General features: G+C 37.6%; 2 pseudogenes; both read right to left on the reverse strand.

Moving 5' to 3' along the window:
- Positions 1-3,431: 3,431 nt before the first annotated feature.
- Positions 3,432-4,267, reverse strand: LOC124973288 (inhibitor of growth protein 1-like; annotated as a pseudogene).
- Positions 4,268-19,649: 15,382 nt separating this feature from the next.
- LOC124973270 (ADP/ATP translocase 2-like) lies at positions 19,650-22,493 on the reverse strand (annotated as a pseudogene).
- Positions 22,494-25,248: the final 2,755 nt, after the last annotated feature.

Below are 25,248 nucleotides of genomic sequence, written 5' to 3' on the forward strand. Positions count from 1 at the left end.
AATATTCAAAGGATTCAACAAATCCTCTGTTCAAAAATAGAGTTGCTTTTGTCAACTCCAAGATTGTGTGTGTTTGTGTGTGTGTGTGTGTGTGTGTGTGTGTGTGTGTGTGGCAATGAGGACTGAACCCAAGGACAATCTACCTCTGAGATATATTCTCAGTTTCTTTTTTTCTTTTTTTTTTTTTTGAGATAGGGTCTTATTAGAATTTTCCATGATGACCTTGAACTTGTGATCCTTCTGTCTCTATTTCAAGTAGCTGGAATTATAAGCATGTACTACTATACCTAGCCCAATATCACTTTTAATTTCCCCAATTTATAAATTATACAGACATAGGGTTATTGCTTATTTTGGTAATAGGGAAAAAACCCAGGGGCACTTTATTCCTGAGCTATATTCCCAGTCATTTTTTATATTTTAGCTAAGTTGTTGAGGCTGGTCTCATAATTGTAATCCTCCTGCCTCAGTCTCCTGATTCACTGGGCTTAATGGCAGGTGATGCCTGGTGGATTATCATTTTTTGGAATCTGGGGTCTTATAATTTGTCCTTCATTTTCAAACTCACTGTAATGTAGAAAATGTTACTGCTATGGTCTGCAAGTGTATGTTCTCCTAAAACACACATGTTGAAACCTAATTACCACTGTAATGGTAGAAGGTGTGTTCACTGGGTGGTCATTAGGGGATAGTTGTCTTGCCCCTTTCCTCCATGTGAGGACAGTAAGAAACTGCTGTCTGTGAACCAGAGCAAACCCTACCAGATACTGAATTCCCTTGATCTTGGGCTTCCTAGTTTGCATAGCCATAAGAAATAAATTTATTTATAAGGACCCCAGTTTTGGGTATCTTGTTGTAGAAGCCTTCACAATCTAATACAATTATCATCTTCTCGATAAACTAAGTGTTTTTTTTTAATTAATAAGGAAATGCTGATGATGCTCTTTTTGTTTTCAAATAGAGAAAAATTAAGTACATTGAAGATAATTCTTTAAGAAGTAGTATTTGTTTCACTGTTTTGTTATTGTTTTTGCTTCTTGGGCTGGTGAGTGGGTAGAGGTGATGTACCCAACTGAAACAGTACAAAGAAATAAAACTGCAGAATAAACCAGTTCCACATTTAGTGGGATATTAACTTGGGGATTTTGCCAGATACTGTGAAAAAAATGAGAGACATGAAACAAACTTGGCTTGGCTCTACAAAGCATGATTGAAACCTATTATGTAGCACAGGTCATAGTAAATTACTAAATATTTTTTAAAAATAAATAACAAGCTGGTGATATAGCTCAGTTGGTAGAGTTATTGCTTTACAAGCACAAGGCCCTGGGTTCAATCCCCAGCACTTCAAGAAAAAAAGTCCTCAAACCAAAAAGGTGTCAGGAAGGTACTAGGTGTTTTATGGCAATATTGGCAATAAATGGAGACCTCTAATCCTTGAGGCTGAAGAAAATATGGCAATGCTAATGTCATGCCTGCAGGAGGCATGACCCCAAAGGATGATGAGAGCAGTTTATATGTTGAACATGGTAAGCTCATTGAAATTGGCTGAATGACTTATGCATTTAATTAACAGAGTATTTCTGATATAACAAGGCTTCTGCTTACACAGTACTATCAACAGAGTGACAAACAAGTATAGCATACTTGGAGTATTTTCTGCTTAATAATAAAACTGTAGTCACCCAGTATGAAGAATTAGAGCAAGTATTTCCACTATGGCTAGGACCAGACTTGCTCTAAAAATAGATGAAGAACTCTAGGAATACATTATCCATGGGTCATCTACATTAAAGTCTAATTAGATCTCTAATTCTATAAGATAAAATAATTTAAATTACCATTCAACAATAGGTATTCATATTGTAGAAAACAATGTGTGTTAAATATTAATATTGTAGCAAACCCTGTACCAGGCTGTAGGGAGAAAGAATGAACACATTAGGAATGCACCCACTCTTTATGGGTTACAAACAGTAGCAATACACTTACACAAGGATTTAATGATATGCTTAAAATGCTAAATGGAGACATAATCAGAAATGGTCTGAGGGTGAGGGTGGGTAACCCTCTGAGGTGTGTGTACCCCAGGAAGATAAAGAGCTGCTAGCTTGATTATTTACAGTCCAACTATTCTCATAACATTGGTACTTTTTATTAACAAAGTACATATTAGTAGTCTTATTAATAATAAAGTAGTGGTTGGAGATATAACTCAGTTGATAGAGTGCAAGCCCCCCATGTAAAATACCCTGGGTTAAATCCCCAGCACAACAAAAAAAAAAAAAGAGAAAAAAACTGTGTTTAATGGTAATTCATTAGAAATCTAGTTGTGAAAAAGTGCTATAGCAAAAGGGAAAATGAAAATATATGAAGAAAGAAACGCAAGTCAAAAAAGATGTTCAACAACTTTAGCCTTCTTCCTAACTTAGATTAGTATTTGTACTTAGTTTTCTTATGGTAAGATATTTTCATGTGCTGAAATTTTTGCTTGGAATAACATAAAACTAATCCTGTAAAATCGTTCTGCAACTCCATCATTTAGGAGTGATCTAGGCAAAGACAAGAGAGCCAATGGGACTACATGAATCTGTGACCCAAAACTACACTACAGAAGGCCAATGAGTAGAGATTTGCATAGTTCAAAGCCCTGGGTATGCACTCGTACCTTAGACTTGAAATGATGTTGAACTGAATGGTTGGCTGCCTTACCAGCAATTTGGTTCTTGTTATTTTATGAGTTGAAGCTTTGATCTTGCTAGTGTGTCCTTTCTAAACACTGTGTACATGATCATTTTCCATGGAAAATAGTAACCTGAACATCGAGGTTGTTCTAATTCTAGTGTACCTTAGATAATCTGTAAGGGTAGTCTTCAATCAGGATCAGTAGTGGCAATGCTTTCCTAGCTGCCTGATCAACATGCCATTCTTTCCTCCTCAAGTCTTTCCTTTGAGTAATGTGTTGCAGGATGCTTAAGCACACTAAGAGTGCACAACATCTTCAGTTTGTTGAGTTTGATGCACTTGTTGGCTGTTCAAAGCTCCATTCCCCAGTCAGGCCAAGGTCTCGGGGAGTTGAAGGTCCATATGCAGGAAACTGAGGTGACGGGCTCAGGTCAGTAACTGCTTACCAAGGACATGGGAGGCAGGACTTCAGGAAGGTATGTGAACACTTTTTTAAAAGTGTTTACTTCAAACCTATAATTCGTAGTTTCTAAAATGTTGATCCAAAACACACTGTCTTCTCACACATGTGACCAGTGAAAACGAAAGGCTGAGAGAATCACTGCCTTCCCAAATAAGGGAGCTGCACCTTTTCTAACATTTCTTGAAAATATACATTTGACAATTCACAAACCTCAACATAGGCAGCAATGCAATACACTTATGGGCTGATACTGTTCTACGAGAGAATGTCCACCAACTACCTCTTAAAAGCTTTCTTTTTTTTTTGACTTTTTCAATACTTTGCCCATCATTTCCTAATTTCTTCCCTGACACTTGGTACAGTACCACTTGTCCTTTGGCTTGTAACTGAGTCCCAAGTAGGAGAAGTAGAACCATACATTGGGGGCACTTGTTATTTATGCAAAGTATCATTTCTCTGTAGGCCACCTGATTGCACAGATAGTATGTGGTCTCATTTGCATCACTGGGAAGGTTTTCAGGGTTTGCTTTCTTCTGTGCCTTGGCTGTGAAGCCTGTTCTTTGAGGTCTTTGCATTCTTTTCCTTGGGTGTTCCTGAGGTGATGTCATCATGGTCATGATTATTATTAGATATATTCATCACTTGATTCACATTGTTAAGTGGCCACAGGGTATGCTTGTAATTCATCTTTTCTGCCTGTGCAATGGTCTTGTTCTTTGCCTTCTCTTGGCCGGCATTGCAGCTGTTGCCAGTGGTGTCCTTGTTCTCTTGAGGTGTCTCCAAGACTTCCACATGATGGTCCACTTGTCTGTTCTGGCTCTCTGCCAGCTCCATTATCTGACTCAGGATCTGAATCTTCTCATAACACAGCTTCTGGCTCCAAATCAGGGCTCTCTGGATGCAGCACAGCACTCGGAATTTTTGGGCACCATCTGTCTCTCATTTCAACTTCTCATCATTTTCATGCTGTTATTTCAGAATTTCTTGGCATTTCACTTCGATCTCCTGCATCCCTGAGACATTTCTCTTCAGGTGTAAAGGCAGAGAGTTGATGGAGGTCAGGTAATCTTCTACATAGTTCACCAGGTGGATCTGCTTTCTGTTGGCGGAATTCAGCATGGTTCAGACTGAAGCCCCCTCCACTCTGTGTGGCTTTCCGCTTCCTGCACACCTTCCCCTAAAATCAGATCTGCAAAATGCAGAGCTCTTGCTCTTACATGACCCCTGTATTTCCCAGGAACTCCACCCATCTGGCCAGCAGTTGGACCTACCAAGCCACAGTACCCAGCACATAGTAGCAGGCCATGGAGGAGGGGGCTCCCAGATAAACCCCCACTGACCAGGCACTGTGCAGGGTAAAGGGGGCTTCCAGATGAACCCTCACTGGTCTGGTATGGTGTGGGGCTTGGCGGGCAGTTCCTAGTAGTGCACAGCCTGAAGAGAGGGTTGAGGATTCAAGAGTCAAGGGCAGCTCACTGCTGTGCCAGGGTAGGGAGGCCCAGCCTAGCGGGCAGAGCCACACTTGTCCCCTAAGTGGGCACTTTGAAACACCCCATTATGGGAAAGCCCTGAGAACTTCAGACCCTTTAGCGAGCATACTCCAAAAAAGCCTCTAGAAATTCACTCTGTGGGAAATCTTCCCCAACCCAGGAAAGCAAACTGAATACACCCGGCAGTGGGAGGCCCCGTCCCTGGGGTGCGGCTGGGATGTGGAGGTGCCTGCTTCCCCAGGACCTCTGCAGAGACTCTCACTTGACCGCTCTGCGTCGCATGCTTGCCAGTGCCCAAAGGGCAGAAGGGTCAGAAGCAGTGCTTTGATCTCATGGTATCTCCTCCCCACAGGAGCCTCCAAAGCATATCTCGAGTTGTTTGGGACTCAGATACGGAGAGTCCACACTGGGCGGAGCCACACGGGGGTGTGCCCAGGCCACTGGTGTTTTTTGCGCATGCCCAGCTCTCAGGTGGTGCCCGGGCTGGACAGGTGTATGCACAGCACAGGTCTGGACCCGCCCACTCCATGTGTGCTGGTGTCCTGGAGGCCTTGGCTTCTTGTCTGGTGTTGGTGTCTGTCTGGCTGCTTCAAAGCTGGTGGAGACATGCTGTGTGCACCACGTGCCGCTGTGTTCGCTGGACCTCCCACTTCCCCTTGCTTCAGGTGGACACCCTTTCCTCGGGGAGGACGGCCCTCGGGAAAGGCAGTTTTCCTCCAGTAAGGCCGCTGCCCATGAGTAATGCTGCCTACTGCCGCCCTCAGGTAAGGCCGCCTCAGTAGTCGCCCTCAGGTAAGGCCTCCACCCTCGGCAAGGACTCAGGTTGGTGTGTCTTTGAGCAGTGGGAGCTCAATCTGAGACTGACCCCAGGGGTATGGGCCTGGAGGTCAGGGATCTAGGACAGGGAGGCCACAGGGGCTGGGCACAGGTGCTCCGTGTACTTGACCCAACCTGTGGCAGTGACCCCAATTGGTGACATACCCTGTCTTTGTAAGGTTGCTGCCCTCAGGTCAGGCCACCCTCTGATCATGGCAGGGGAAAGCAGGGCAGGGCGGGTCAAGAAATGGTGGGGCAAGGCAAGGAGTGTCAGGGCAGGGCAAGGTGGGTTGGGAGATTGGGGCCGGTAGGGGCAGAGCATCTTGGGGCATTACCAGAAGTCAGCTTAGGGTGGGTTAACTGTGTGCATATTAGTGTGGCAGAACACTTACTTAGCATGTCAAAAACCCTGGCTTGGATCTCAGCAACACACACACATATATACATACACACACACCACAAAAATAAATCTTCCTAATTCAGATGACTTTATTCTAAGAAAAAAATTTCAAATTCTTTTTAGAAGATAGAAGCAGAATGGTGATATATTTAATATCAGTTATTATATGGCATGATATTTAAAACCACTCTATAAAATTTCCTCAGGATTTAAATCATTATATTATTTAAGAGACAAGGCAGCAGTTGCTTTTTGTAATTCTGATATATTTATAAAAGCAATCTTTTGAAAATCATTTTCTTTTCTAATTTTCAAATTTAGAAAGGGTATCCATTTGTCTTCCTAAAGTTGTACATTTATCAGGAAATTTTTCTGTTTTTCCTTGCCATCAAGAGGATGGGCCTATTGTCACAGGAAGTGCCATGACTAGGTTTTATCATAATACCAATGTCCCTATGGCTTTCAGATCAAAGTCATGTATACCTTCTCATATTTGTTGAATTTATTAACAAAGTACATACAATTTTTATTATATTTAAAATGTTATCAAATTTGAATTAGTAGAAGCAGGGGATTGACATGTTATATTATGAGCTGAGCATCATAAAATTAGTTTGATCATTTTGGGAGATTGGCATAAAGACTTCTACCCTGTTCTGTGATCAAATGTCTGACCTGTGTTATGGAGTGCAACTTAAGAACAGACTGATCACCACTGACAAGTCCAAATTTGAGTCTTTATTAAGCCAGCTGGCTGACTGTCTCACACAATGCTCAAAAAAATGGCTTTTGGGAGAACAGCCCTGACCACAGGATTCTAGGGGTTCTTATACTAAAAATCACATTAATCATTAACATGAGGCATTGACATAGGGGGAAGTGGGTCAAAATGACACTTACCTAGGTACAAACTAAAGAATGTTTACTAACATCCACACAATCACTGTTCACATGGTACATTGTTTAGGAGCAAAAGGAATCAAGAGAGAAACTCTTTACAATTTAGGAGTTGCCATTGTATATTATTAAACATGTCACACCAAGTAACTTATGACGGGCACAGAGGTGGGGTGTTCCCAGGTGTTCCCATGGGAGAAACTTATTTCCCACATAACATGGAGTCTCAGAGCAAAATGGAGTCTGTTTAGTCAATTCCATTATAGACCAGCCTATAAAATTCTCATGGTACCAAATTTATTAGCCCATCACAGTCTGCACCATTTTTTGGCAGTGAAAATTGAACCAAGTGACCATTGTAGCATGTCCGAGGCAAGCACTGAACTACATACATCACCAGTCATTTAAATGTTTTATTTTGAGACAGGGTCTTGCATAATTGACCAAATATGTCATCCCCCTTCCTTAGCCTGCCAAGTGCTGGGGTAACAGCACTTGGTGTTAAAGTGCCTAGCTTGTCCTGGAATGCTTGATATATTATATGCTTCTAATGTGTCCTTTCCTAAACTAGACCATGTCAATTTTCCCTTGTCAACAGTCAGTAAAAGCTTTTTTGTTTTGATGTATACTTAATGTGAACATACTTTATAATGAGGCATTACTGTTCATAATAGTCTAGCTGTGCAATCCACTCTGAGGAGAATATTTTTATTTTTTTTAATTTTTTAAATTTTGAATATTTTTATTATGATAGTGTCCACTCTTTCAGGTCTAACACATTTTGCTAGAAGAAGTTATTATTCATTTTTTACTTGATTACATAAATAAGACATAGTTTTTTTTTTTTTCTTTTGTGGTCCTGGAGGTTGAACTCAGGACCTCCTGCATGCTAGACAAGTGCTCTTCTGTTGAGCTGCATCCCCAGTACCTAGATCTTTTACTTACCATAAATTTTATGAACAGCTAGAGTGATAATAAAATCACTTAGAAGTTCAACTCAATTTGGAACCATTCAAAGTTTGGACCTCCAGTAATGATTTGAGATTTCTAAAAGGAAAAGTAATTTTCCAAAACACAGCAGCATCAAAGACCATCCATGGACTATGTTTCCCCAGCTTCTCAACTTCCTGCAGAGCATTGTGGAGGTGATGGACTCTGGTGTCCTTCTAACCTGTTCTGCTCACTAGACTATCACAAAGCACAGTTGCATTTCCTTTGGATTCTCAGTTCAGCCTCTTCCTGTTCCAGGACCCCATCCAGGATCCCAAATGACATTCAGTTCCTGTCCCTATAAACTTCTCTTTGGGGGTAAACACTTTCTTAGACCTTCCTTGTTTCAATGACCTTAACAAGGTTGAGGAGGACCTTTCAGGTACTTTTTACATTATTCTCTATTGGGGTTCATTTTTATCTTCATATTTATCCTGGAGTTTTGGGTCTGGGGGAGGCAGGTCACAGAGGTGGACAGCATTTCTGTCATCTCAGGCTCTGAAGGAGAATGTGCTATTAGTACTGACTATGCTCACCTGGCTGAGGCAGGGACTTTCAGGTTTCTCATTGGGAAGTTTCTGTCTCTGTGTGTCCACATTGTCTGTGGTCTTCTGGAGGAAGTCTCCTTGCATGAAGTTGAAGAAATAACTGCCTTGTGGCCTTTTAATGTACATAATATACATAGAGTAGCAACTAAATCTCATAAAGTAGATGTCCTGTGGCCTTTATGGCTAACTCAATATCCATAAGGTAGCCTAAAATATAATAGCTATCCTGTGGCATTTAATATTAATATTATTTCCACAATGTGACCTGTAAAACTAATTATAGTTTTTCTGTGATCTTTAATGTTAATAACATATCAAAACTTGCCCCCTGAACATGAAATAGTAGTTGCCCTATGATCTTTAAATACTATACTATATAGTACATCCATTCTATAGCAATTAGAGTTAATATAATAGCTTGCCTATGACCATATGAATATGATAGGCAGTGTAAAATAATGTAATTGTGCCTTTTTGACCTCTAATACTTACATGATATAAAAACTGTGGCATTTACAACTAATAATATAATAGTCTACTGGCTCTTAATACTCATGTAATGTGTATACTCTTAAGTAATATAGTAACTGCATTGTTGTCTTTAATACTAATGTATTATCCATCATATAAACTCTAAAACTAACACTATAGCTGCCTTGTGAACTTTATTATTAATAAACTATTTGTATTGTAGCATCTAAGAGAGACATAAGAGCTAACCTGTGACTGTTAATATTGATGTAATGTCCACACCATAGCATGTAAAACTAATAACTGCTCTGTGGTTTTATTGTTATTAAGACATCCATAGTATAGCATGTAAAAATAATATGCTAGATTCCCTGTCATCTTTAATGTTAATATAATATACATGACATTTCATCCAAAACTAATATAATACCTACCCGGCAGCCTATCATACTAAAATGATAATCCATATTTCATGTGTACTGTGCTAAATTATTAATGTCATATCCATACTGTAAGAAACAAATATAATACATGACCTGTGACTTTTAATGCTAATAAGATACCCATAATAACCACCTAATGCTAATATAACAGCTGCCATATGCCCTTTAAAATAATATAATAAAATATCCATAGTTTAGCAAGTAAAATTAATATAACTCATTCTGCTTATAATACTATTTTGATATCACAATGTAGCATGTAAAATTAATGTTATTGCTTCCCTGTGACCTTTTATGTTAATATGCTATCCACACTATAACATCCAAATCTAATGTAAAGGCTGCCTTGTGCTTTTGTAGAAAATGATAATCCATTTTACATGCCTGTGGCCTTATTGGGAACATGATTTCCTTATTATAGTATCAAAATTTGATAAAATTGCTGCCTGGTGGCCATGGGTATTAAGATGTTTTCCATATTGTACCATGTAAAAATGATAAAATAGATTACCTGTAGACTTCAGTACTCATTTGAAATCAACCTGTAGCATTGAAAAACTGCCTTGTGGCCCTCAATACTGACATGGTATCCATATTACAGATTTAAAAACTGATAATGGGGCAACCTTGTGGCCTTTTGAATGAAAAAAGAAAATCCATGTGTCATTCTCTGTGATCTTTAGTATTAATGTCACTTGTATTCATGCAGATCATATAACATCATATGTAGTGTGACCTTTAATATTAATATGATAACCATATGGTGGCATTTGTTACTAAATATTGCCTGCAGGCCTTTAGTAATAATCTAATATTCACATAGAGCTTCAATTCTCATATAATAAATGCCCTGTGGCATTAATGCTACTAGGACATCTGTATTTGAAAACTGAAATTGATATTACAGCTCCCTGGGGCTTTCCAAATTAGTAAATTATTAATTTAAATGTAAACTAATATCATAGATGCATTGTGGCCTTCGTACTGATCAGATACCCATTTCATAGCATCTAAAACTCATAAAATAGCTGCCTTTTGGACTTTACAACTGAAAATAGGTTCAAATTACAGCATGAAAAAGTGATAAAATTGATATACTTGGGCATTTAATATTGGTATGTTGTCCATGTTGTAGTATCAAAACTTGCTCAAATAGCTTCCCTGTATCCTTTAGGACTGGCAGGATATTCCCATGGACCCATGAAGAATTCATATAACAGGTGCCTTGTAGCCTTTAGTGTGATATGACAAGCATATTAGAGCCTGGAAAGTGATAGAACAGTTGCCGCCAAGTCTTTGACAGTGATAGTTATCATAATAGAACGTAGGAACTGCAAGGTGCTGCCTTGTGACCCTCAGTGCTGAGCTGGTATCCACATTGTAGCTTTTAAACATGATAATGTGCCTGCCTTGTGACATATGGCAACAAATGAAAATTTATATTACATGCCCTGTGGTTTTTAGTATTAATATTTTATCCATAGCACAGCATCACAAAATAATTTATATAAATTGTGGCCTTTAATACTAATATGATAAACTTAAAAACTATTACTTATTTATAATATGATTGCACCTTGTATCTTTTAATAATAATATAATATCCACAAATATCATTAACACTGATAAAAAACTGTACTCTTGCACTAATACTAAAGTATTATCTTTTATTTTATTTTATTTTTTTAAGCTTTGCTAACCATACAGTCTTTTTTTAATTTTATTTATTTTTTTATTATTATTGTATACAAATGAGAAACATGTTGTTTCTCTATTTGTACATGGAGTCGAGGCATACCATTTGTGTAATCATACATTTACATAGGGAAAAGATGTTTGATTCATTATTTTTTTCCCTTCCCCCCTCCCCTCCCACCCCTCTTTTCTCTCTATACAGTCCTTCATTCCTTCATTCTTACCACACTCCTTATCCCTAACCCTAAACCTAACCCTAAACCTAATGCTAACCCCTCCCACCGCCCCATATTTGTCCTCATCCACTTATCAGTGAGATCATTCATCCTTTAGTTTTTTGAGATTGGCTTATCTCACTTAGTATGATATTCTCCAATTTCATCTATTTGCCTGCAAATGCCATAATTTTATCATTCTTCATTGCGGAGTAATATTCCATTGTATATATATGCCACAGGTTCTTTATCCATTCATCAACTGATGGGCATCTAGGTTGGTTCCACAATCTAGCTATGGTGAATTGAGCAGCAATGAACATTGATGTGGCTGTATCTCTGTAGTATGCTGATTTTAAGTCCTTTGGGTATAGGCCAAGGAGTGGGATAGCTGGGTCAAATGGTGTTTCCATTCCAAGCTTTCTGAGGAATCTCCATACTGCTCTCCAGAGTGGTTGCACTAATTTGCAACCTCACCAGCTATGTATGAGTGTTCCTTTTTCACCACATCCACAGCAACACATAATGTTGCTTGTGTTCTTGATAATCGCCATTCTAATTGGGGTGAGATGAAATCTTAGGGTAGTTTTGATTTGCATTTCCCTTATTACTAGGGATGTTCAACATTTTTCATATATCTGTTGATTGCTTGTACATCTTCTTCTGTGAAGTGTCTGTTCATTTCCTTAGCCCATTTGTTGATTGGATTATTTGTATTCTTCGTGTAGTGTTTTTTGAGTTCTTTATAGATTCTGGAAATTAGCGCTCTATCTGAACTATGGTTTGCAAACATATTCTCCCACTCTGCAGGCTCTCTCTTCACATTTCTGATAGTTTCCTTTGCTGAGAGAAAGCTTCTTAGTTTGAATCTATCCCAGTTGTTGATTGTTGCTTTTATTTCTTGTGCTATGGGGGTCCTGTTAAGGAAGTCTGATCCTAAGCCAACAAGTTGAAGATTTGGACCTACTTTTTCTTCTATAAGATGCAGGGTCTCTGGACTGATTCCAAGGTCCTTGATCCATTTTGAGTTGAGTTTTGTGTAGGGTGAGAGATAGGGGTTTAATTTCATTCTGTTGCATATGGTTTTCCAGTTTTCCCAGCACCATTTGTTGAAGAGGCTATCTTTTCTCCATTGCATATTTTTGGACCCTTTGTCTAGTATGAGAAAATTGTATTTATTTGGGTTTGTGTCCATGTCCTCTATTCTGTACCATTGATCTACCTGTCTATTTTGGTACCAATACCATGCTGTTTTGTTACTATTGCTTTGTAGTAGAGTTGAAGATCTGGTATTGCAATACCCCCTGCTTCATTCTTGCTACTGAGGATTGCTTTAGCTATTCTAGGTTTTTTATTCTTCCAGATGAATTTCATAATTGCTTGCTCTATTTCTGCAAGGAACATCATTGGGATTTTAATTGGAATTGCATTGAATCTGTATAGCACTTTAGGTAGTATGGCCATTTTGACAATATTAATTCTGCCTATCCAGGAACATGAGAGATCTTTCCATCTTCTAACGTTATCTTTAATTTATTTCTTTAGTTTTCTGTAGTTCTCATTGTAGAGGTCTTTCACCTCTTCTGTGAGATTGATTCCCAAATATTTTATTTTTTTCGATGCTATTGTGAATGGGGATAGTTTTTCTAACTTCTCTTTCTGAGGATTCATCACTTATGTACAAAAATGCATTGGATTTATGAGCATTGATCTTATAACCTGCTACTTTACTGAATTCACTTATGAGTTCTAAAAGTTTTCTGGTGAAATTTCCAGGTTCCTCTAAATATATAATCATATTGTCAGTGAACAGGGATAGTTTGAGTTCTTCTTTTCCAATTTGTATCCCTTTGATTTCTTTGGTTTGTCTAATTGCTCTGGCTAGAGTCTCAAGGACGATGTTGAATAGAAGTGGTGAAAGAGGGCATCCCTGCCTTGTTCCAGTTTTCAGGGAGAACGTTTTCAGTTTCTCACCATTTAGAATGATATTGGCCATGGGCTTAGCGTAGATTACCTTTATAATGTTAAGGAATGTTCCCACTACCCCAATTTTTTCTAGTGTTTTGAGCATGAAGCGGTGCTGTATTTTATCGAATGCTTTTTCTGCATCTATTGAAATAATCATGTGATTCTAAACCTTAAGTCTGTTGATATGGTGAATGACATTTATTGATTTCCGAATGTTGAACCAACCTTGCGTCCCTGGGATGAAACCCACTTGATCATGGTGCACTATGTTTTTAATATGTTTTTGTATGCGATTTGCTAAAAGTTTGTTGAGAATTTTTGCGTCGAAGTTCATTAAGGATATTGGTCTGAAATTTTCTTTCCTCGATGTGTCTCTGTCTTGTTTAGGTATCAGGGTGATATTGGCTTCATAGAACGAGTTTGGGAGGGTTCCCTCCTTTTCTATTTCATGGAATAGTTTGAGGAGTATTGGAATGAGCTCTTCTTTAAAGGTTTTGTAGAACTCAGCTGAGAACCCATGTGGTCCCGGACTTTTCTTTGTTGGTGGGCTTTTGATGACCTCTTCTATTTCATTGCTTGAAACTGGTTTATTTACGTTGTGTATGTCCTCCCCGTTCAGTTTAGGAAATTCATATGTCTCTAGAAATTTGTTGATGTCTTCGTGGTTTTCTGTTTAGTTGGAGTATAGATTTTCAAAATAGCTTCTAATTATGTTTTGTATTTCAGTCGTGTCTTTTGTGATGTTTCCTTGTTCATTCCTAATTTTAGTAATTTGAGTTTTCTCCCTCTTTTCTTTGTTAGTGTGGCTAAGGGTTTCTCAATTTTGTTTATTTTTTCAAAGAACCAACTGTTTATTTTATTAATTTTTCCAATTATTTCTTTTTTTTCAATTTTGTTGATTTCTGCTCTGATTTTAACTATTTCCTGCCTTCTACTATTTTGGTATTGGTCTGCTCTTCTTTTTCTAGGGCTTTGAGCTGTAGTGTTAAGTCATTTGTTTGTTGATTCTACTTTTTTTTTGAATGCACCCCATGAAATAATTCTTCCTCTAAGTATTGCTTTCATAGTGTCCCAGAGATTTTGATATGATGTGTCTTTGTTCTCGTTTACTTCTAAGATTTTTTTTTATTTTCCTCCTGATGTCTTCTGTTATCCATTCATCACATAATAGTGTATTATTTAATCTCCAGGTATTGGAGAAGTTTCTGTTTTTTATTCTGTCATTTATTTCTAATTTCAATCCATTATGATCTGATAGAGTACAAGGTAGTATCTCTATCTTCTTGTATTTGCTAACAGTAGCTTTGTGCCATACAATATGGTCTATTTTAGAGAAGGATCCATGTGCTGCTGAGAAGAAAGTGTATTCGTTCTTTCTTGGATGGTATATTCTATATATGTCCGTTAAGTCTAAATTGTTGTTTGTGTTATTGAGATCTATGGTTTCTTTATTCAATTTTTTTTGGGCGATCTATCCAGTGGTGAGAGCGGTGTGTTAAAATCGCCTAGTATTATTGTGTTGTGGTCTATTTGATTTCTGGAATTGAGAAGGATTTGTTTGACGTACGTGGATGAGCCAATGTTCGGGGCATAGATATTTATGATTGTTATGTCTTGCTGATTTATGCTTTCCTTAAGCAGCATGTAATGTCGTTCTTTATCCCTTCTGACTAGTTTTGGCTTGAAGTCCAAATTATCTGAAATGAGGATGGAAACTCCAGCTTTTTTGCTGTGTCCGTGTGCATGGTATGTTTTTCCCCATCCTTTCACCTTTAGTCCATGGGTATCTCTTTCTATGAGATGAGTCTCTTGCTGGCAGCATATTGTTGGATTTTCTTTTTAATCCAATCTGCCAGTCTATGTCTTTTGATTGATGAGTTCAGGCTATTAACATTCAGGGTTTTTATTGTGATATGATTTGTATTCCCTTTCATTTGACTCATATTTGTTTTTGACATGATTTGGTTTCTCCTTTATTTGGCTATTCCTTTAGGCTAGCCGCCTCCTGTTGCTGATTTGCATCGTTGTTTTTCATCTCTTCCTCATGGAATATTTTGCTGAGAATGTTCTGTAATGCTGGCTTTCTTTTTGTAAATTCCTTTAGCTTTTGTTTATCATTGAAGGATCTTATTTCATCATCAAATTTGAAGTTAAGTTTTGCTGGGTATAAGATTCTTGGTTCGCATCCATTGTCTTTCAGGGCTTGGTAAATGTTGTTCCAGGCCCTTCTAGCTTTTAGGGACTGGATTGAAAAATCTGCTGATATTCTTATTGGTTTCCCTCTGAATGTAATTTGATTCTTTTCCCTCGCAGCCTTTAAAATTCTGTCTTTATTTTGTATGTTAGGTATTTTCATAATAATGTGCCTTGGTGTGGGTCTGTTGTAATTTTGTATGTTTGGAGTTCTATAAGCCTCTTGTACTTGGTTTTCCATTTCATCTTCAGATTTGCAAAATTTTCTGATATTATTTCATTGAATAGATTGTCCATTCCTTTGGTTTGTTTCTCTAAGCCTTCTTCAATCCCAATAATTCTCAAGTTTGACCTTTTCATGATATCCCATAATTCTTGTAGATTCTGTTCATGGTTCCTTACCATCTTCTCTGTTGGCCAACTTTGTTTTCAAGATTAAATATTTTGTCTTCAATGTCTGAGGTTCTGTCTTCCAGGTGTTCTACCCTATTGATTATGCTTTCTATGGAGTTTTTAACTTGGTTTACTGTTTCCTTCATTTCAAGTTTTTCAGTTTGTTTTTTTTTTCTTTTCAGTATCTCTAACTCTTTATTGAAATGATCTCTTGCTTCCCGTATTTGGTCTTTTAATTGTTGATTGGTGCGATCCTTTAATGCCCGCATTTGCTCTCTCATCTCCTCCTTCAATGCCTGCATTTGCTTTTTCATCTCCTCGTTTGCTTCTCTGATTGTTTTAATTATGTACATTCTGAACTCCCTTTCAGACATTTCTTCTGCTGTGCTGACACTGGGTTTTATTGATGTAGAATCTAGGTTTTTTGGGACATTTTCTTTCCTTTTTTTCTCATAATGGTCAGATGTCAGTGGGAATCTGAGATATTGCAGATTTCCTCTATTGGCTTATAGTGTCCCGGTAGATTTCCAGTGTATCAACTCCCAGACTTCAGTAGCCTGAAGTCTTGGAGGATCTTGATAATGCAGTGCTTCCGAAGAAAGCTGCCCCTAGCTCCTACTGGTTCCAGGGCTTGGAGCTGGCTCTGTGTTGAAAGGCTCTCACTGGGGGCCTGCACCGTGCAGCTGGCGGTGTGGGGGGAGCCCACCGCCGAAGTGTGGAAGGCTACCTTGGGAAGACTCTAGCTGCCCTACCCTGCTATGATAAGCCACCCCTATCTGTGTCTGCCACCCAGGCCAAGTTTCACCCAGTGGGGGATACTCACCCCACGACTCTATTTTTGTCCATGTCTCCCAATGCCTCCCCTTCTTGAGTCCTGGGTTCTGGAGCGACTGGAGATGCACTCACCCTCTAGTCCGCAGTCTTGAATCACCCCATGGACAGAGTCTGTGGCTGGAGTGGGCAGAGCTGCCTGAAGAAGTCTCTGGCTGCCCTGCCCTGATCCCAGAGGCTGCTTGCGGATGGAAGCTCTCCATTGGCTCGGGGACTTGTGGCTGTCTCTATGTAGAAAAGCTCTCACTGGGCGGTCTGTTCCGAGAAGCTAGCCTTGAATGGCACCTCCCACTGCAGGGGTCCAGGCTGCTGAGGGAGGTCACTGGCTGCCCTGTCCTGGTCCCTGAAGCCGCTTGCGGGCCCGAGTATGCCCCGCTGGCTCTGGGACATGGAGCTTGTTGTGATCAGAAAGGCTGTCAGTAGGGGGCCTGCTCCAAGAACCTGGAGATGCTGGCTTGTGTGGGAGGGGCCCAGCGCCGGAGTGCGCAGGGCTGCCTGTGGAAGACTCTAGCTGCCCTGCCCTGCTCCGATAAGCCACCTCTATCTGGGCCTGCCACCCGGGCCGAGCTTTACCCAGTGTGCAGACTCACCCGTGACTCTACTTTGGTCCGAGTCTCTCAATGCCTCCCCTTCTTAACTCCTGGGTTCTGGAGCGACTAGGGATGCAGACCCCCTCTAGTCCGCCATCTTGGATCGCCATGTATTATCTTTTAAACCTATATGATATTTCAGCTCTTCTGTGGGTTTTGATATTAATAAATTGTCCATATCCTAATGTAAAAGAGATATAATTGCTGTTCTGTGGTCTTCTCTATGGTAGAATATCCATTGTATAGTTTGGAAACTGATAAATATCTGCCTTGTTTCCTTTAGTACTGGTATGAGATCTGCATTATCGGATGAGAAAGTGATAAAATAGCTACACTTTGGCCTTTAATACTGAAACTCTAGAATAGAAAACAGATAAGATATTTGCCCTATGGATTTTAATAATGACAATGTATTCATACTATAGCATCTGATAGTAATAAAGAGTTGCCCTTTTGCCTTTATAAATAATATTATATTGATAACAAGACGTTTAAAATAACATAATGGTTAACATAATGGTTTTCTTGTAGTGTCTCTTAGTAATACAGTATCTACACTATTACAAGTAAAGTTCATAATTCCTGCACTGTGACCTTTAGTACTCATATGTTGTCTGTATATACATCTAAAATTAACATAAAAGTTGCCCTGTGATCCTTAGTGCTAATATAATATCCATACTCTAGCATGAAAAACTCATGTAATATCCACAATGGGACATTTAGTATTAATGTTTTATCCATATGGTGACTTCTTAATATAATGTTATACAACTATGAAGACTTTAATATTATTGTAGTAGTCATACTAAAGAATGTAAAAACTAATAAAATAGGTTGCCCTATGACTCTAATATAGATGATATATATATATATATGTATATATATATATATAAGCATGTAAAATTAATATAATAAATTCTTTTGGATTTAGTACAATTTAATATGAATATGCACTATGAGAAACTAATATAATAACTTCCCTGTGGCCATTAATCTTAAAATAATATCCATGCTATAATATCCAAAATCAATGTAAAAGCTACATTGTTGACTTTAGGACTAAAATAATAAACCAATTTACCTGTCTTGTGTGCTTTAGTATATTATATCTATAGTATAGAATCAGAAACTGTTAAAATAGCTGCTTTGTGGCCTTTAGTACCAATGTGGTATATGTATTGTAGTATCAAAAACTGATAAAATACATGCCTTGTGGCCTTATTATTGATATGATATACATAATGGAGCATGATAACCTGATTAAAATCTGAATTTTGGTTTTTAATATTGATGTGATATTCATATTATAGCATCAAAAAGTGATAAAGGGCAGGCCGGTGCCTAAATCATATTGATAATATAGTTTTTAAAAGCAATGTAATGAGCCGGATGTGGTGGTGTGCGTCTGTAATCCCAGTGGCTCAGGAGGCTGAGTCAGCATAATGGTGAGTTCAAAGCCAGCCTCAGCAATGAGGAGGCACTAAGCAACTCAGTGAAACCTTGTCTCTAAATAAAATACAAGATAGGACTGGGGATGTGACTCAGTGATTGAGTGCCCCTTAGTTCAGTCCCCTGTACCACAAAAAAGTAATATATTGGTATATTTGTAGTATCTAATATTAATACAGTATCCATATATAACATCTAAAACTAGTAAAATAGCTGCCTTTGACCATCATTGCTAATATGATATCCAGACTACAGCATTTAAGACTAAAGGGAGAGCTTCCATAAGACCTTTAGTACTAATATAATATCTGTACTACAGCATTTAAAACTATTGTAAGAGCTTCCCTTTGCCTTCATAGTACAATGACCACTTCTGGACAGCATCTTAAACTAATGTATTATTTTCCCTGTAGCCTTTAATACTAATATGATATACATATCATACCAGGTAAAAATAATACAATAGCTTCACTGTGGGCTGCAATACTAATATCTAATCTATATGATCTAAAATCTATTAAATAGAAACCTGTGACATTTCACACTATTATAATATCTATACAATAGTATCTAAAGCCACAGCTGCACTGTGGTTTCTAATAAAAATTATATTCTATTATAGCTTCTTTTATAATAGGTGTCCTATGACCATTAATGCTAATTTGATATTCATACTATGACATCTAAGTCTAATTTAATAACTTCCATCTGATCTTTATGTTTGTTTGTTTTTAGATACTTTTATTTGTCCAAATTTGTTATTTGAAGTGACTGAAAAAAATATGATTCTGGGTTAGAGTTGTGGCTCAGTGGTAGAGCACTCACCTAGCACATGGGCAGCCCTGGGTTCAATCCTCAGCAATGAAGATAAAGTGAAGACATTGTGTCCACCTGTGACTAAAAATATGCATATAAAATATCATTGAGTTACATCATCATCATCATTATTATTATGGCTTTAAGAGAAAACTGGTCAGATGAATATTTCTTCCCATTTTCAACAAGTACATAGTTGCCATTGATAAGCATCCAAGAATGTTCAGAATGCCCAAGACACATTATATAATACAACATGCCTGTTCACAGGGGAAAAAAGTCCAGGAAATAACTTATGTAAACTTCTTTATTTCATCATAGGAGACAAGTACAAAAGCAACACTGTGCCTTTGAGAATATTTGACTATGTGCCCTTGAAGAAGCTTTGACTCCTTTATCACAAGCAATCTTCCTCCAGCAGTGAAGCTCATCTTTGGACATGATGTCAGTTCCTTTATACTCCAACTGCATCATCACGCAGTGGTGAACAGTATCAAGTGGACACGAAGTCATAGAGCAATGGCAGTGACTGACTGTGGTCATCCAGCTGATAAAGATGTGAGTATTCTTGGGGTCTGGCAGCATTCACTTTGAAGGATCACAGATACCAAAGTAGTCATCTCAGTTGATGATAGTGCCCTGCACAGATACATCAAAGCCTTGGTACAGACCCTCAATCCTATTAGATTTGTAGATGTTAACCAGCCAGTCACCCAGGCCATTGAATTCTCTTTCAGCTCTAACTTTCTCTACATCAACTGCTAGAGAGGTTTTGGCAAAATCAACAGGATACACAAAACACAAGGATGTGGCTCCTGCAGCACCACCTGATGCCAAGTTCCCTGCAAAGTATTGCCATACTGGGTCCTCTTTTCCATACCACCCAGGAAGATCTGCTTGTGTTTATCATTGAAGGAAATTTGAGAGCCTGGGTGGGGAAGTATCTGATGACATTGGCCAGACTACCATGCCAGAAAGACAGGACTCCCTGTTCCCTGGGGATATGATCCACAGAGTCCAAAATGCCCTTGTGCTGCTTAGCTGCAGTGATTTCCTTGCTGGATGATTTGCTTGGGCACTGTCATGTTCTTGTAGATGACTGTGTCCATTTGACTAGCAGGAAGTCTTTGGTAAAATACACAGTGGATCTCTCATGGTGGAAGAAAAGGAAGTAGGTAAGTCCCACTTGGTCTTTCATATTAACATAAGATCCATACCATGGCCTATAACTAATAATAGTAAGTTTTCTGTGGTCTACAAAGTTAATGTGATTTCTATGTCATAGCATCTAAAAGTAATACACTCTCTCCACTATGCATTTATTATTAATGTTATATCCATACTATATCATCTTAAAGTAATATTACCTGCCCTTAAAAACCAGTATAAATGCATATTCTAGCATCTTAAACTAATAAAATATGTTCTTTGTACCCTTTGCTACTAATGTAATATCTGTATATTAGTTTTAGATACTATACTAGTTAAGTTTGATACTATATTATTATAATAATATTATTACATTAGTATAGATAATGTATATAGTATATATACTATGAATAGTTACTGTGTGGACTTTAATATTAATATGATCACCATAATATAGATGAAAAACTAATGAAATAGCTGCCCTGTGTCCTTTAATACTATTATGATATCCAAATTATAGCATCTAAAAGTAAGTTAATGGCTGCCAATTGGTCTTTGATTTTTTTTAAATTTGTTCTAATCAGTTATACATAACAGTAGAATGCTTTTTGATACATTGTACACAAGTGGAGCATAACTTCTCATTTCTCTGACTGTACTTGGTGCTGAGTCATACCAGTAGTATAATCATACATGTATATATGGTAATGCATATCAGGTAATAATGTATATAGGGTAATAATAACTGTCTCTTTCTACCCTCCTTCCCTTCCCAACACCCTACCCCTCTCATCACTCCCCTCTGAACAATCCAATGTTTCTTCATTCTTCACTATTATTCCCACTATGACCTTTGATTTTAATATGATATTCATGCTGCAGCCTCTACTGATATTGTAGTTTCCCTGTGGTCTTTAATGCAATATGATATCATAACAAAGCATCAAAAATGTATAGAACAGTAGTCTTGTGACTTTTAATATTATATAATATCCATATATAGCACTAAAAATAATATAATAACTTCCCTGAGTCCTTTACTATTAATATGATATTTATTGTACACCATCCAAAACTGAAAAAGAACTGCCCTGTGGCCTTCAGTACGTGCATACTATAGCATGCAAAACTGGTATGATGACTTCTTTGTTGCCTGAAAACTATTATAAAATCCATACTTTTGGGTTGATTTAAAAGACTTGATGTTAAAAACTTAATAACTTAAAAATTTTAGTTGCTTAAATTGCCTGCATCCTGAATTCTCATTCATCCTGAAAATCGTCTGATGTAACATATTACAAAATTAAAATATTTAAAATAAATTTTATAATTATGAATATTTTAGACAGAACTTACTAAAAATAACTTTTAAAAGAAAAGAATCCTTACCATGAATTTGATAAAAAGATTAAACCATGTGATTTATAATGTCTTAATACTTAAAAGAAAGAAAACATATTTTGGCCATATTTTAAGCAGTCAGAGATTATGCTATATAGTTTTGCATAAAAGAGAAATCAAATATAATCCCAATTCTAAGAAAGTTTATATTTTTTAAAAATTAAATCTCATTGTGAAGCTGATATTTGACCTGTATCTCAAGGGATAGCAAGTATTTATTAAAGAAAGGAAATCACGGCAAATACATAGATACATGGTTTCAAAACACTTTATATAAAGTTTTCCGTACAAATAGAGAAACAACATGTATCCCATTTGTATACAATAATAATAAAAAATAATAATAAAAAAAATAGAAGCAAGTAATTCAATCTGGCTGCAGAATGTTATATGCCAGATGGGGAGTGCTAGGGAATGAGTCCAAAGTGTCAGTTTGATGTAGAATCATGGATGTTATTAATCTATTTTGTGTTGTTGTATCAGAATACCTGAGTGTGGCTACTTGGTAAAGAAAGAGGTTTATGTTTGGTCAGGATTTTGGAGGCTGAAAATCCAAATTCATGCAGCAACATCTGGTGGGGTGTCATGCTGCAGTGTAGCATGGCAGATGGAGGGAACTTACATGAGAGAGGTGAGCAGTGTATCTGGAAGAGTCCAAGCAGTGAGGTGGCCCTACTTCTTAACACAAGTCTAGTCCTCTGAAAGCTAGACAAGCCCAATCAGATGGGCAGGATTCCTTTCTTTTTTAAAATATTTTTGGGTGCGAGGGATTGAACCCAGGGCCTTATGCTTGAAAGGCAAGCACTCTGCCAACTGAGTTACATCCCCAGCCCCAGCAGTATTTCTTTCTGAGGGTGGTTTCTAATTATCTCCTACCAGATTCTACCTCTTAAGATTTTGCCATCTCTCAAATATTGTCAAACTGGGGGCCAAGTTTCTAGCACATGAACTTTTGGGGACACATTCTCACCATATCTGAACACTAGCAGTCATGAAAATGTTGTGTGCTAGGACTAAGGTTGAAATTAACTCTGTGCAGAGAGAAGCAAAATTATAGAAAACAGACCTGAAAAATTTGAGTGGTGAGGTGGCTGTTACGGTAAAAACATAATGGGACATGGACCAGGTTAGTGTGAGAGTGTGGAGATGAAAGTGCAGGTATACACTGATTACCCCAACCCCCAGCTCCTTCAGCTCTTCCTGCTTCCCTTACACCTCTCCTCCAGGCCCATAGCATATTAAGGACAGTGCATAATTCTGGTAATTTTTTCTTTAAATATGTGTTCATAATGTGTGTTTTAGTGACTTTTAATGGAAACTTATTGTATATTAAGTCCACTATTAATTACCATCAGAATATGTATTACAAAGTAAAAGTCATTATGATTTAAGTAGTGACATTTTTTAGTGTATAACAAAGTTTTCAAGGTAAATTATTTTATTCTCAAATAATAGGTTGATTTTGTTTTATGGTTATATCAACTATAATCAACTTAAAGGATAAGTTTACATTCTTCAAAGATTTAAAAATATTACATACCTTATTAGCATATTGGGGTTTTAACTGTAGATTATGTGTTAAGTCTTTTCAGTTTTGTTTATCAGAATCTAAGAAATTAGAAGTCTAATGAGAATAATTTGTAAAAGCATAAGTCTGTACCATGAGCCAGCACCATAACCAGGAACAAGTGACCTGGAGGAACTTCTAGAGGCCAAAGCAGGAGAAGGAAACTGATGTTTATTTTACTCTCAGTCCCAGTTTTGTAATGTTGCTCAGCAAATTTTTAGTAGAAAACCTCCTTTATCTTAGTGTTCCAAGGGATTATGGTGAGGATATTGGTCTGTCTGTGCCTCTGTCTCTCTGACTCTCTGGAGAACTCTTCTTTGTGTGGTTCTGGAGATCAAAGGCAGGTTACCTCTCCATCCCTTGGTATATTTTCTTGACAAAGTTCTTCCACTATTACCTGCAGCAAAAACATCAAACATGATGAATACTTACATAAGCCCTTCTCATTTCCATTGGACCCTGAAGAGTTTTGGAAAACATTGTCTAAAGTACAGAGCCTTTTTTCATCTGTTGACTCTTATGACTCTTCATGATACATCATTTTGGGGATGATCATAAAATTGTGTTGTGAGGGACTTTGCATTATATTTATTTTTAAGCCTTAACTTATTTTCAGTATGATCAAAAATAGGTTAATATTTTGAATAGATGTGCCCTGAATGACTGGTGGAAAGGCAACAGTCCTGACCAATTCTACTTTCATGAATGTATTTAAATGAGATTTCATGATCATTTTGTCCATATAATTAACTTTGGTAAGTTCACTACTTCAAAGGACTGGATTGTGGTAATTTTTGATTTAACATTTTGTTTAAATGAATCACAGCATATTTGTTTTTCCAAGCAATTTTAAGTTCTGTGAGCCTATATTTGTGGTTGACAGTTGCCTCCAGATAGCATCTGTCAATCATCAGTATGATTGGATATATTGTGGAGCTAGAGTGCTAAGGGATAATGATCACATGAAGATATTACTGAAAGTTGGAGGCATATTAGTTTTGCCTATATAAGATGAGATAACTTTCACTGCCCTTTAGCTTAGTGTCACAGGAAAGAAGCGAGTTGAAGATCAGGCAGTGTTCTTAGTGAAAGTGAAAGCTATATTTTAATTCCTAAGGAAATACTCTTCACAGGTCTATGTGTATAGAAAAAGCTTGAAACAGAATGTAAATTACTTAGGCAGAGCAGAGGTAGAAATAGTCCTGCAGTGTTACTCAGGAGGTGGCCTTCCACTTGTGCTCTTCCCCACTGTGTGTGGTATTCAGCAAGTGCACCCTCCTCTCGCTTCCCCACCTGGAAAGTGTTGGGCTGAGTGTGATGACCTCTGTAAGCTGTCCAGTGTCCATTCTTCATAAGTTCTTTGAACCCATGGAAGGGGAATCCTGTTCATGCTTGGTTTGAATTATTTAACTTTAATAGTGAGTTTTAAAATGTTCCTTCTTTACTATCTAGACTCATTTGAAAACATTCTTCAACTATTTATGAACATTGTTAAATTTATCATTTCTAGTTTTTGTTTGGAATTATTAAGTACAATAAATGTATGAAGAATAAATTTGATCAGAAAGGAGGACCTTTCTTTTTTTTTTTTTAATTTGGTACTGGGGGTTGAACCCAAATGCTTAACCATTGAGTCATATCCTCAGTCCTTTTTATTTTCATTTTGAGACAGGGTCTTGCTAAGTTGCTGAGGCTGGGCTTGAATTTGTGATCCTCCTGCCTTAACCTTCTGAGTCTGGGATTAGAAACATGTGCCACCATGCCTGGCAAAGAGG

This window comes from Sciurus carolinensis (assembly GCF_902686445.1).
Source record: "Sciurus carolinensis chromosome 14 unlocalized genomic scaffold, mSciCar1.2 scaffold_115_arrow_ctg1, whole genome shotgun sequence".
Lineage (NCBI taxonomy): Eukaryota > Metazoa > Chordata > Mammalia > Rodentia > Sciuridae > Sciurus > Sciurus carolinensis.